The sequence below is a fragment of the Peromyscus maniculatus genome, chromosome 3, assembly GCF_049852395.1.
Source record: "Peromyscus maniculatus bairdii isolate BWxNUB_F1_BW_parent chromosome 3, HU_Pman_BW_mat_3.1, whole genome shotgun sequence".
Classification (NCBI taxonomy): Eukaryota; Metazoa; Chordata; class Mammalia; order Rodentia; family Cricetidae; genus Peromyscus; species Peromyscus maniculatus.
This window is the reverse complement of record NC_134854.1, coordinates 160736433-160750087: the sequence shown is the minus strand read 5'-3', so window position 1 is coordinate 160750087 and position 13655 is coordinate 160736433. Positions and strand designations below refer to the sequence as shown.

At 45.0% G+C, this 13655-nt stretch overlaps 1 pseudogene; it reads right to left on the bottom strand.

Moving 5' to 3' along the window:
- Positions 1 to 9118: 9118 nt before the first annotated feature.
- On the bottom strand, positions 9119 to 10113 carry LOC102906387 (glyceraldehyde-3-phosphate dehydrogenase pseudogene; annotated as a pseudogene).
- Between the last annotated feature and the right edge of the window lie 3542 nt (positions 10114 to 13655).

Sequence of the window (13655 nt, the reverse complement as noted above, 5' to 3'; positions counted from 1 at the left end):
ACCCTTACAATTTGCTTTGCACAAAAGTCTGAGGTCTCTGTGTAAGTCACCGAGACGACAGCTTTAGCGAAGAATTCAGTTTCCCTTTGGCATAGGATGGTTTAAGGTGCAAAAGGCCAGGGCCGAATTTAACAGGTCATTTGCTAGAAGTAGCACATCTCTGGGCACCATCAACTGGTTTATGTCATACTTTAAGCTTTGGAAATTTGAAATTGAAATACATACAAGTCATACCAAACAAAAACATGTGGTCTAAATAATGACTGATGCAGTCGCACCCTGCATCCCAATCCTGCCTGCATCCCAAAGCCTCTGCTCGACCCTCCATCTTCCCTCAGAGACAGCTATAGACATCTCTTACTTTTCTTTAGAGTTTTAACACTAGGCACACGTTGTCAAACTCGGCAGTTAAATTTTTTTCTGCTTTGAATTTTATAGAAAATGAGATCACGTAGTGTGAATACTTCCGTGACTGGCTTCTATGTTCAACACATTTGCTAAAGTTATCTAGATTTCTAACAAAATTGTGCTTTTTTTTTCTACACTGGTTTACAATCTTCCATTATGAATGAGTCTGTAATCCATTTGTTCAATTTACTGTTAATAGGCACCTGAATGTTTCAGTCTGAGAATAGAACAAATACCCAAATAATACAAGAGCTTTCTCTTCAGGGCTGGAAGCATGGCTCTGCTGAGCACCTGCTTAGCATATGTCAAGGCCCTGTGTTCAGTCCCCAGCACCGTAAGCAAACAAGCCAAGAATCCAAGTCAAAACCAAGGACAAAAGCACATGTTAAGTGTCTCTTGGTGTTCCTGTGTACACAGTCATGCACACCTACACCTCAGTGCTCATTCATTTCTATAGACACTAGGTATTACCAAACTATTTTCTTTCTCTCTCTCTCTTTTTTTTAAAATAATGAATGTATTTATTTATTTTACACCCGGGCCGTAATTTACCCTCCCTCCTCTCCTCCCAGTCCCTCCCACCTTCCCTCTGTCCCCCCCCCCCTTCTCCGTTTCTTTTTAGGAAAGCACAGGTCTCCCTTGAGTATCAACAAAACATGGCACATCAAGTTGCAATAAGACTAAACACCTCCCCATGTATTAAGACTGGGCAAGGTGACCCAGTATGAGGGGTAGGGTTCCAAAAGCCAGTAAAAGAGTCAGGGACAGGTCCTGTTCCCAGTGTCTTCCACAAGAGGACCAAGCTATACAACTGCAACGGATATGCAGAGCCTAGATCAGTCCCATGCAGGCTCCCTGATCGTCGATTTTGTCTCTGTGAGCCCAGGTTAGTTGATTCTGTGGGTTTTCTTGTGGTGCCCTTGACCCCTCTGGCTCCTACGACCCTTCCTCCTCTTCTGCAGGATTCCCCGAACTCCGCCTAATGTTTGGCTGTGGGTCTGCATCTGTTTCATCAGTTGCATTTTTTAAGCAACTGTACTATTTACTATTTTATTTATTGATTGATTTTTTTGAAATTAAGTCTTACCCTATAGCTCAGGCTGATTTGAACTAATAGCAATCCTCCTACCTCAACCTCCTCAGTGTAGCCTGTCTTCCTTTCTTCCTTTCTTCCTTTCTCCCTTTCTCCCTCCCTCCCTCCGTCCCTCTCTCTCTCTCTCTCTCTCTCTCTCTCTCTCTCTCTCTCTCTCTCTCACTCTCTCTGCATTAGCAGGTCTCTTTCTATGCTGGCTGAGACCTTCAATCCCAGGTTGAATGCAGCACTGATTACAGATAGACTCGTTGCAGATCTCAGTGGGAAAGTATCCATCCATTTGTTACTGTGTATTTCATGTTGATACCCTGTCAAAATCAACAACTCCCGTTCTTCCCGAGTTTGCTGAGAGTGTGCTGCGAGTTTGCAGTGTGCATCATAACACACAGCATCAAGTTCTTCTCTCCATTTGTTCATCACTTGGCATCTCCGTTACACCATTAATATTACAAATTGTTTGGATTGATTTTTTGTAATCTTAGCCAGTTTGCTCTCCTGCAATGAAGTGTGGTGGTATTCTAATTGTACTGAAATGTGATTTTGATTGTATGTTAATAAATAAAGTTGCCCCGAGGTCAGAGCTATTAGAGCCATAGCAAGAGTGTGGCGGTGGTGGCACACGCCTTTAATCCCAGCACTTGGTAGAAGAGCTAGGTAGATCTCTGTGTGTTCAGGGATACAGCCAGCATTGGAGACATACGCCTTTAAGACCTGGGGGGCTGTACATACAGGCAGTGATGAGGCAGTCATGTGTTTGGGTTTACAACCAATTAGAAGGCAGAACAAAAAGACTATAAAAAGACAGACACACAGGAAGTAGCTCTCTTTCGGGAAGCTAGGAGCACCGCAGGAGGAAGGGTGAGATTTTAGCTCTGAGCTCTGACCTCTCGGCTTTCTCTTTTACATTGGTTCTGTGTTTCTTATTTAATAAGACGGTTGGTTGCATCTACAATGAAGTCAGATTTTTTTTTTATATATATTTTGCTAAATTTGATTTTCTAGGATTTTGTTTAGGATTTTCCAGTCTGTACTCTGAGAGATGCTGGCATGGATTCACCCTTCCCATAATGTTTCTGTGGTGTTTTCATATCAAGGTTATGAAGTTCACTCAGAAATAATGAGAAACAGGCCCTGGTCTGCTGTTCTCTAGAAAAGTCTGTTTAAACATTCGGGAGAATTCACCAGCAGAGCCATCTGGGCCCATTGTTTTCTCTGTGGGATGGAATTAGATGGAGAACATGGTTTCTTTAATAGGCGTTTAGATGATCTGTTCCTGTGGTAGGTCTGATGATGTGTGTTTACATCTGTATCACCTGAAATTTAAAATTTATTGGCATATTTTTTCCCAATTTCCTCTTGTGGTCATTAGAATGTCCTTGTCATTTAAATAGAAGTCAAAAAGTGAGGGTTCTTGGGGCAAATCTTGCCCAAGCCTGTTTTTGTTGAGGCCAATAAACTAAGAATGCTTTTTAGACTTTGAAAGAGTTGTTAAAAACAAAACAACAGAAACATGAGAATATGTAACAGAGGCCACATTTTCTTCTCTTAACTTTAATATTTCCTTAGTTGAAGTTTCTTTGTAATTTAATTTCCTGTTCCTTTTCTAACTTCTTGAGAGAGCAATTCTTGTAAATACTCTGCGTGTCCTGGAAAAGGTCAGATTTGCTATCTTGTTATTTGAAGTTTCTCTGTCCTTATTGACTTCCTGTCTTTTTATTCCAACTGTTAAAATCCTCTTCTGTGGGACCTGTGAGATGGTTCAGGGTAGAGGCACTTGCCGCCAAAACCTGATGATCTGAGTTCAATGCCAAGGACAGACCAATCTCCTGCAAGCTGTCCTCTGAACTCCACATGCATGTCATGTACACACACACACACACACACACACACACACACACACACACACACGTACACACGTACACACACACGTACACATGCACACATGCACACATGGGCATGTACATGCACACCAAAGAAAAAGGTAAATGGTTTGCTTTATTTTTGAGACAGGATCTCACAATGTAGAGCAGGCTGTTCGCAAACTCAAGAGATCAGCCTGCCTCTGCCTCCCAAGTGCTAGAATCAAAAGCATGCACCACCATGCCTGGCCCTAAAAGTTTTCTGTAAGTGTTAGATGAAGTCTTTATATGTAAGTGATTCACAATTTTTTGACCTAGTTTCTCTCACCTAAATTCACATTTGTCACAATATAAGCAATAATAAAAAATGTTGATTTCAGCTTTTCATATCTTTTTACACAATTACCTAAAATTTGTCATCCCAATCATTTTGTTTAAAACATTAAGCTTTTAATGACTATCTACCATTTCTGGGTTATTTTCCCCTTCCAGAAACAAGGAAGCAGACTTTGTAAACAAAAATAAGAGTATCAGTCATGGTTACTAACCCTTGTATGGAACCATATGTGCCAGGTTCTTCTTTGCTTTCTTCTAAACAATAACTTTCAAAATGAAAGAAACTGATGGAAAAAAATCGAAGGTCTTGCTTCAGGTACTGGCTGGGTCCCAGGGTTCGGGGTGCTTCAGTTTTACCTTAAGGTGTGGCCCACGTGCGGTCCTGAGTTGGTCAATAGTGCATCCACCTGTGTGCAAGCTGTAGCGGTGCTTTGCTCCGCAGCGCCAGGATGGAACTGAAAGAGGTCTGGTGGGCAGGGTGGCTGTCCTTCATAATACAGACTTGTTCATCTAATGGAAAAAAAAAAAACCCATTCTGAACTTCAGCCTTAAGTCTGGGCTCATCCAAGAGTCTCTGAATCCACAGCAATCATCTACAGTGATGGTTGGAGACTGAAGTATTCATTTTCTTTTCTCTCAATAGGACCTCCCAATTTCCCAGCTTTCCATCAGCAGCACTCAGGGTTGGGGAAAAGGCTGGTCCCAGCAGAGGTGGGAGGGCGATGTCCTTATCTGACAGAAGAGGTATCTATTACAGACTGGTCTGTTTCCTGCTCAACCACCTCCAGGGAGTGAGGCCACGGAGAAATTGCTTTATCTCTCTCAGCTTTCGTTTCTCTATCTGTAATCACAAGATAATGGAGCCTGTTCCCTACACACTCCAGTGACACACGTGTGCAGATAAATAGGGTGGATCGGAATGTGACAGCCAGGTCTCATGAGAAAGGGGCTAAGAATAAATAAAGATGTATCATGAATGTCTGATTTTAATAAAAGATATCACAGTCCTCCATCATGGCCTCCTGAATACTCATAATTGTTGAATATTGAATGGATTTTTCTCTGCCCCCCCATGTTATTACTGCTTTAAATTTTTTTATTACATTCATTTGCTTTTTTGTTATTGTGTGTGCCTGCATATATGTGGGCATGGACTTGCCATGGTGTGTATGTGTATATATGTTTATGTGTATGTGTATATATGTACATGTGTGTATGTGTATATATGTACATATGTGTATGTATATATATGTATATGTGTATGTGCATGTGTCTCTGTGTATGTATGTGAGTATATGTATATGTGTATATGTGCATGTATCTGTGTGTGTGTGTGTGTGTGTGTGTGTGTGTGTGTGTGTGTGTGTGTAGGCTAGAGGACAACTTTCAGGAGTTGATTCTCTCCTTTTTCTGTCTGGGTCCTGGGGATTGAACTCAAGTACCTTTACCTACTTACTGAGCTCACCTTATTATAGCTATTTAAAATATTCTTATGTATTCCTTGACACTTGGTATGTTTGTATAATGTATCTTAGTCATACCCACCCAGCTCCTCCCTCCCGCTCTGTCTGGACCCCGCCACACCCGCCCCTCCCACTTTCGCATCCTCTTTCTCGTTTTTTTAATGCACTGAGTCCAATCGGCTCTGTCTGCACACACTGACACACTTCTAGCAACCACACCCCAGAGAAAGATGACTCCTCTCCTCCACCAGCTATCAATTGCAATCGTCCCTCAGTCGGGGTGGAGCCTCAGAGACCCTCTCTATCTGCGCTGGAACTATTGACCATCTTGGTCTTTGTGCTGTGCCTTAGCTCAACTGCATCCCAGCGTCAGGTTTTCCTCTTTATCCCTTTTTCCTTCTCAGGATGATTCATTGAAGCCTCTGGTTCTTAATGAGAGGACCAAGCAGATGCCATAACAGGCTGCTCAGTCTTCTCTCAGAGATCAGGCCTCAATTTCAGTTTCCTGAGACTGAGCAAGCAGTTTCTGGGAGGGCAATGAACAAAAGATAATCGCTGATGCCCCTGTCAGCAGGAACAGGGAGATAGGACACACCAAGCCTGGGCCACTGAGCCAGCCCCCACAGTCAGTTCGTGCTAGGCCAGCCAGCCTCCACACAGCTCAAGGACAAAGCCTGGAATTTGTCCAGGTCTGCCCCAAAATGGGTAACTGTAGCCCTGACAAACCCCCAACTAACCCTAGCCAATTAAAAGTTACTAACATAATTTCCACTGGCATAAACCAATCCTGAGCCTGTTCCTATGTAGTCTATAGACCCCAAGATCCCCACCCCCTGCTTTATCTCACATAAAAATCCTGCCCCGTTGCTACTCAGGGTCTCTCCTGCTCTGCTGCTGCGTCAGACAGACGGAGAGGCCTGAGTTAACTCAAAATAAAAAGATTCTTTGCTTTTGCATCAGATTTGGTCTTTTTATGGTCTTTGGGAGTCTGGACTTGGGGCACAACACTTAAGTGGGTTGTAGACCTTCCTAGTCTTTCTAACCCCCATTAAGATCAACAAAGGACTCAATGAACATATGTATAAATGACTGTCAAAACTGTATGTATCTAGTGTGTATCTTTCAGTATTTTGAGGAAATTAAAACACATCATTCTTTAGCAAACACTTGTTTTAAGATGGGTATCTTGGGCTTCAGTCTAAGAAGGCAGAGTGGTCAGTGGTGGTAAAGAGAAGGAAAGAAAGCAAATAATAAATGGGAGCCCTCAAATCTCCACGCATAGGTGCAGACATTAAAACGTTAACTCTGGCATTAAACATCTTGTGTAGCTATGTATGCGTGTGAACATATTCATATATGTATGTTTGTGTGTGTACAGGTGTAATGTTTTAAATGAGCAATGGCCCCCATAGGCTCTGGTGTTTGAACACATGGTCTCCAATTGTTAGCACCATCTGGGGAGGCTTAGGAGGTGCAGCCTTGCTGGAGGTAGCATGTCACCGGGCAGGACTGGAAAGCTTAGGTCTTGTTCTGCTTCTAACTTACTCCCCTCCTCTGGGCTGACAGTTGAGAATGTGAGCGTAGCTTCCTGCTTCTGCCGACATGAAGCCTCCCTCACCACGACGGAACCTTACCCTCTGGAACCATACTCACATAACCCTTCCCCTGTAAGCTGCCTTGGTTCTGGTGTTTATCACGGCGACAAGAAAGCAACTAACAGGTATGAATGCACTGGTGTGGGGCCAGAGGCCACCACCCTGTGTCATTCCTCAGATGCCACTGTGCTTTTTAAAATTAAAAAAAACACATGTGTGTGTTTGTGCATGTGTGTAGGGGGGTAGGGAGGTGTGCGGGTGTGGGTGGGTGTTTGTGCATGTGCATGTGTGGGGGTTTGTGCAAGTGAGTGCAGATGCTCACACAGTTGTGAGCTGCCTGATGTGGGTGCTGGGGATCAAACTTGGGTCCATCTTAGGAGCAGCAATTGCTCTTAACTGCTGAGTCATCTCCCCAACCCCACCTTGTCTCCTGACTCAAGGTTTCTCCCTGGCCTGAAATTTGCAACTTGCTGGGCAGGTGGGATATTGAGCTTGCCTGTCCCTCTCTGCGCTGGGACATGTCATCATGCCCACAATTTTTATGTGGATTCTGGGGGTTGAACTCAGGACCTCATAATTGCAAAGCAGGCCCTTAACCAGCTGAGCCATCTCTCCAGACCCTGTTATTAACTGCATTTATATTACAATCACATGCAACTTTCACCAAAGTAGACGTTTGCTCCATTCGCACAGGAAAGTACCGCAGCTGGAAGTGTTAAACAACTGCTCGAGGTCATATTCCTAGCAGATAACTGAGCTGAGCTCCAACTTGAAGCCACGCTTATTTGATTCCAATGGGCTGTGATGAAATACCGGACAGAGGCAACTTAGGGGAAGAGGGTTTGATTTACAGTTCAAGAAGGAACACAGCCTATCACAACAGGCATGCCAACAGGAGCATGCTGCCAGTGAGCACAGGTAGAAAGTGGGCCGGCTGGGGTGAGGAACTTCGAGGCTGACTCCGACCAGCCCACTTCCTTTGGTGAGGCTCTACTTCCTAAAGGCTCACAACAGTGCCACCAGGTAGAGTGTTTGAACACGAGAGCCCATGGGAACACATCACACTCAGCCACAGTAGTGCTTTGCTTGTTTAGGATAATGAAATAAATTATAAGAATAAAAGCCAGATGGGGATGGAGGAATGGATCAGCAGTTAAGAGCACTTTCTGCTCTTTCAGAGAATCTGAGGTTGGGGTTCCCAGAATCTACATAAGGTGCCTTACAACTGCCTATGACTCTAGCTTCAGGGGATCTGACACCCTTTTCTGGCCTCTGAAGGCATTGCACACAGATGCACACACATACACACACACACACAATTATAAAAATGTAGATTGTCTATGATGAATTTTGCCCCCTCCCCCACTTCTTTCTCAGCCTCCTTTTCTTTTGAGACAGGGTCTCATTATGCTCCCCCAGGCTAGCCTCGAACTCACCTGCCTCTGATGCCTGGGTGCTGGATTTAAAAGCATGTACAATATTACACCTGGCCTTCCTTTTCAAAAACCATTTATTAAAAAAACTTACATGGATTGTATTGTGTGTGTGTGTGACAGTTGTCTGTTCACGCCTTCCACCATGTGGGTCCTGGGGATTGAGCTCAGGCCATCAGCAAGCACCTTCACCCACTGAGCCAGCCGTGTGTGTGTGTGTGTGTGTGTGTGTGTGTGTGTGTGTGTGTGTGTGTGTGTGCGTGCGCGTGCGCACGCATCCGCATAGAGGTGTCCAGATGCCCTCGGAGACTAGAAGTTCTCAGATCTTCTGCAGCTGGAGTTATAGGTGGTTGTGAGCTGTCATGTGGGGGCTGGGAAAGAGCTCAGGTCTTTTGAGAGAGCAACCATTGCTCTCGAGTGCTGAGCCATCTCTGCAGCCTCTGGACTTCCTGTCTTTTGTTTATTCCAGGTTGGTAAAGAAGCACCCGTGTGTGTGTGTGTGTGTGTGTGTGTGTGTGTGTGTGTGTGTGTGTGTGTGTGAATCATTCTCCATGTCCCTGACTTTGTAATTTTTGTCATACAGACATGCTTGTTCTCCAAAAATAATTGACTTGTGATGAAATGTCAAAATAGATCATTGGCATCTTCCAGACGCTTTTTGGTATTTTACCAAATTTAGTGATGAATGTGTTTTGTTTAAAAAAAACAGAGAGCATGATTAATGCTATAATAATACGTTATGTACAAACCAGTCTGAATGCCTTTTCTTTATCAGAAGTTTTCTTTCTTTTTTCAATGGGTGCAGTGAACTTTATTGATGGCATTCAAGAGAGTAGTGCTCCCTAAGCTCCTCCTGTTATTCTGGGGGTCTGGGATGAAAACTGAGGGACATGCTCAGGGTCGGGGGCTGAGATGGGACAGGAAGGGCTTCTTACTCCTTGGAGGCCTTGGAGACCATGAGGTCCTCCACCCTGTTGCTGTAGCCGAGTTCATTGTCATACCAGGAAATGAGCTTCACAAAGTTGTCATTGAGAGCAATGCCAGCCCCAGCATCGAAGGTGGAAGAGTGGGGGTCACTGTTGAAGTCACAGGAGACAACCTGGTCCTCAGCGTAGCCCAGGATGCCCTTTAGTGGGCCCTCGGATGCCTGCTTCGCCACCTTCTTAATGTCATCCTACTTGGCAGGTTTCTGCAGATGGCATGTCAGATCCACCACAGACACATTGGGGGTAGGAACACGGAAGGCCATGCCCATGAGCTTCCTGTTCAGATCCGGGATGACCTTGCCCGCAGCCTTGGCAGCACTGGTGGATGATGTTCTGGGCAGCCCCATGGCCATCACGCCACAGCTTCCCAGAGGGGCTATCCACAGTCTTCTGGGTGGCAGTGACGGCATGGACTGTGGTCATGAGTCCTTCCACAATGCCGAAGTTGTCATGGATGACCTTGGCCAGGGGGGCTAAGCAGTTGGTGGTGCAGGAAGCATTGTTGACAATCTTGAGTGAGTTGTCTTACTTCTCATGGTTCACACCCATCACAAACATGGGGGCATCAGCAGAAGGGGCAGAGGTGATGACCCTTTTGGCCCCATTCTCCAAGTGGACCCCAGCCTTCTCCATGGTGGTGAGGACACCAGTAGACTCCACAACATACTCGGCACCAGCCTCACTCCACTTGATGTTAGCGGGATCTTGCTCCTGGAAGATGGTGATGGCCTTCCCGTTGATGACAAGCTTTCTGTTTTCAGCCTTGACTGTGTTGTTGAACTTGCCACGGGTAGAGTCATACTGGAACATGTAGACCATGTAGTTGAGGTCAATGAAGGGGTCATTGATGGCAACAATGTTCACTTTGCCAGACTGGAAGGCAGCCCTGGCAACCAGGCATTCAAATACGGCCAAATCCATTCACTCCGAAATTCACCATCATGTCTCAGGGATGAGGCTGGCACTGCATGAAAAGACATAGCTGTCTCTGGAACAGGGAGGAGCAGAGAGCCCAGGAGTTTTCTTGATGTGTGACATCTTCAATGTGTGCGGCAGTATGAAACCTCTTCTTATTTTCACTGGAGCTTATGAACTTTCCAAGTCCTCTCCGTGTGTCTGTAAGTCCATCGCCCCACTGGCTTTGACTGCCTTTTCTTTGTCTGCATTTGTGTTTTCTCTAGTTCTTATGCCAGAATTGTGGGATTTTTTCCCCTTTAATTTTCAGTGATCATTATGTATGGATCATTTCTCATCTTCTCAATAAATATTTATTTATTTTGGAGACAAAGTCTCATGTATCTAAGCTGTCCTTGAACTTGCTATGTAGACAAGGACAGCATTGAACTTCTTGATTCTCTTACCTCCACCTTCAGAGTACTGGGATTACAGATGTGCACAGCCACAGGCCATTCGTGTGGTGCTGAGAACTGGACCCAGTGCTTCAAGCATGTTAAGCAAGCACTCTACTGACTGAGCTACATCCCGGGTCTCCTGATTCGTAGACAGACCTTGGCTTTGATTTCTTGCCAAAATGAACTTTAATTTAGGCAGTTTAGCTTTAGATTTCTGCTCATTTCTCTGTTTTTCTGTATTCTTCTTCTTTCTGTGTGTGTCCGTCTGTCTCCCTCCATCCCCATCTCTCTCTCTGTCTCTGTGTCTCTGTTTCTGTCTATCTGTCTGTCTGTCTCTCTCATTCTATTTTATCTAAGCCCTGTGTTTGTCCATGGTATGGTAAAATACTATAACACAGAATTCATCACCTTTAAGTTTGTTCCTGTGATACGGAAAACAATGAAACAGCAAAGATATGAATCAGAAGTAATTCCCTGGTAAAATCAGAGACACGGTGAAGACTGATAGTGGCCCCGAGCAAGCAGCGTCTTACCGAGTTGTGTGTCTCTGTGTCCCTGAGGTGTCCTCTCTCACCCTCGGGCCTCTCTCTGCTTCCCCCGGTACTGCCCTTTCATGACTCAGCTGCCTGTCAACAGGAGGCTTAACTGGGGCCACTGATAGCAGGTCTGCTTGTCACAACCAGTCACTCGACTGCCATTTCTCAGAGCCTTCCATTCAACAGTCTTTCTAATTCAGAGACATTTTAGAATTTTCAAGCTTCCCACTATGCCACATTCAAAACCTCTGGTTTTATCTATTAATGACTTCTCTTCTTCTGTCATAAATGGGAAGGACAGTCTTTCACAAAGCAAACTACCCGGGCTAGATAGTTGTATGTCAACTTGACACAAGCTAGAGTCATCAGAGAGGACACAGCCTCAGTTCAGAAAATGCCTCTTGAAGACTGCTGTAGGCAAGCCTGTCAGGCATTTTCTTAATTGGTGATTAATGAGGAGGTCCCAGCTCATTGTGGGTGGGGCTGTGCCTGGGCTGGTGGTCCTGGGTTCTATAAGAAAGCAGGCTGAGGAAGCCATGGGAAGCAAGCCAGTAAGCAGCACCCCTCCATGGCCTCTGCATCAGCTCCTGCCTCCAAGTTCCTGCCCCGTTTGAATTCTTGTCCTGGCTTCTTTCAGTGATGGCCTATGAGGTGGAAGTGTAAGCCAAATAAACCCTTTTCTTCCTGACTTGCTTTGGTCATAGTGTTCATCACAGTAATAGGAACCCTGACTAAGATACTACCTCCTTCTTTTCAAAAATTGGCTTCCATTTTCACAGAATGTACAGGAGTTATTAAAGATTTATTTATATTTACACCTGTGTATATCTGTGTGTCAGTATGCACTATGTGTGCAGGGGCCTAAGGAAGCCAGATGTGGGCATCAGATCCCCCACAGCTAAGTTATATACAGGCCAGCTGTGAGCCGCTCAGTAAAGGTGCTGAGAACTTGGGTCCTCTGGAAGAACAGCAAACACTATGGACCACTGAAGCATCTCTCCAACCCCTATTGGAATTATTCAAAAGAGAAAGCAGTTAAAAATGTTTTTAACCAAGTGTGTGGCCTATATGCCCACACAACTATGTAACAAGGTCAGGGTTTCTTCTCAGTGTAGTTTTACTGAAATTAGAGTAGTTGCAAATTATCTTCTAGAGAGTCATTTTTGTGAGGAGATTCATAACTGTGGTCAATAGAAACTGACCACTGTTACCTTGATTGAAGACTGACCATCAGCAGGGTGGGTGATGGAGATGGTGTTTCTGAATGCAGGTACCACAGGCTGGAAGGCTCCAGGGGCTGGCTTGAAATGGAGGATTTCGAGGACCAAGAATGAGGAGAAACAGCAACCATCCCTCGACCAAAAATACTTAGTGCACCTCTTGTCTCAGTTGCCATGGAAACCATCTCCACAAGGTTCTCTCCATTTTACATCACTCACTGAGAATTCATAGTCTCAGGAGAAAGAAGCTCGTTGGGTGAATTTAAGTCACACCTCTGACTCAGGTCTAACAGAATAAAGGATCAGGGACACTTGTTTCCCCCAAAGACAGTCATGCTTTTACCACGAGCATGTACAGTGAGGAAATCAGTCGATGGTGAATGATTGGAGCCACAAAAAAGATCTACAATCTCTAATAAACTGGTGTCATGGATTGAACTGCTTCTTTGTTAAAACAGCATAGTAGAGTAGAATCTAGGGAGAATGTCACAAACGCATCCATCCACCCATCCATCCATCAACCAAATAATGTCTGTCTAGCACTTACTTGTCATGAAAAATAATCTAAATAATAATGAAAGACCCCCGGCTGAGATCTTTCTCCGGGAGAGACCCCAAACCCAAGGAACACACCGAAACCACAGATCAGATGCAAAAGCAAGAGGGTTTATTTAGACCAGGTACCTGGGGCGAAGTCTCTTGGAGGACTTGCGCGCTTTCCTAGGGCAAGGGGGACTTTTTATGGGATCCCAGGGGCAGAGGCGCGGTTACAGAAGCGAGAAGCATAGTTACAGGGTCCCTATTGGTTGTTTCAAAGAAGGCCAGGGTGAACTTGGGGTCATATGTGTGTGGCTGATTTGGCCTTGTCCAGGCCAGCTGCTTATTCCTCAAGGCCAGGGGGCCAGCCATAAAATATCAACTGTCTTACTCCCAAGGCTGTTGACCACAGTTATCTCTCTTAAGGCTGGCCATAGCTATCTCTGTCAAGGCCGGGTAGCTGGCTATGGCTGTGAACTCCTGTTTTTCTGATTCCTGTAGAATGGCGTTTCTAAGGCCAAGTTATTGGGGGGGCATAACATCGGCCCAACGCCCCATATCCTCATAATGGAGCGGGGGTCTTTCAATAAGAATTCACAAGAAGATACACAACAAAAAGGGTATAAGAGATTATCTCTGTTTTCTCTTTGCCTTTACATTATCAATATCTATCTGTCTGTCTGTCTGTCTGTCTGTCTTGAGATGCAGAGGAGAGGGGAGGGGAGAAGGACAAGAGAGCTGCTGGGGGAACAAACCAGGAGGAGGCGGCCGTTCTGTCAGCGGCAAGTGTGGGCGCTGTGGAAACCCCTCAAAAGCGCACTGCAGATCCTTTAGGGG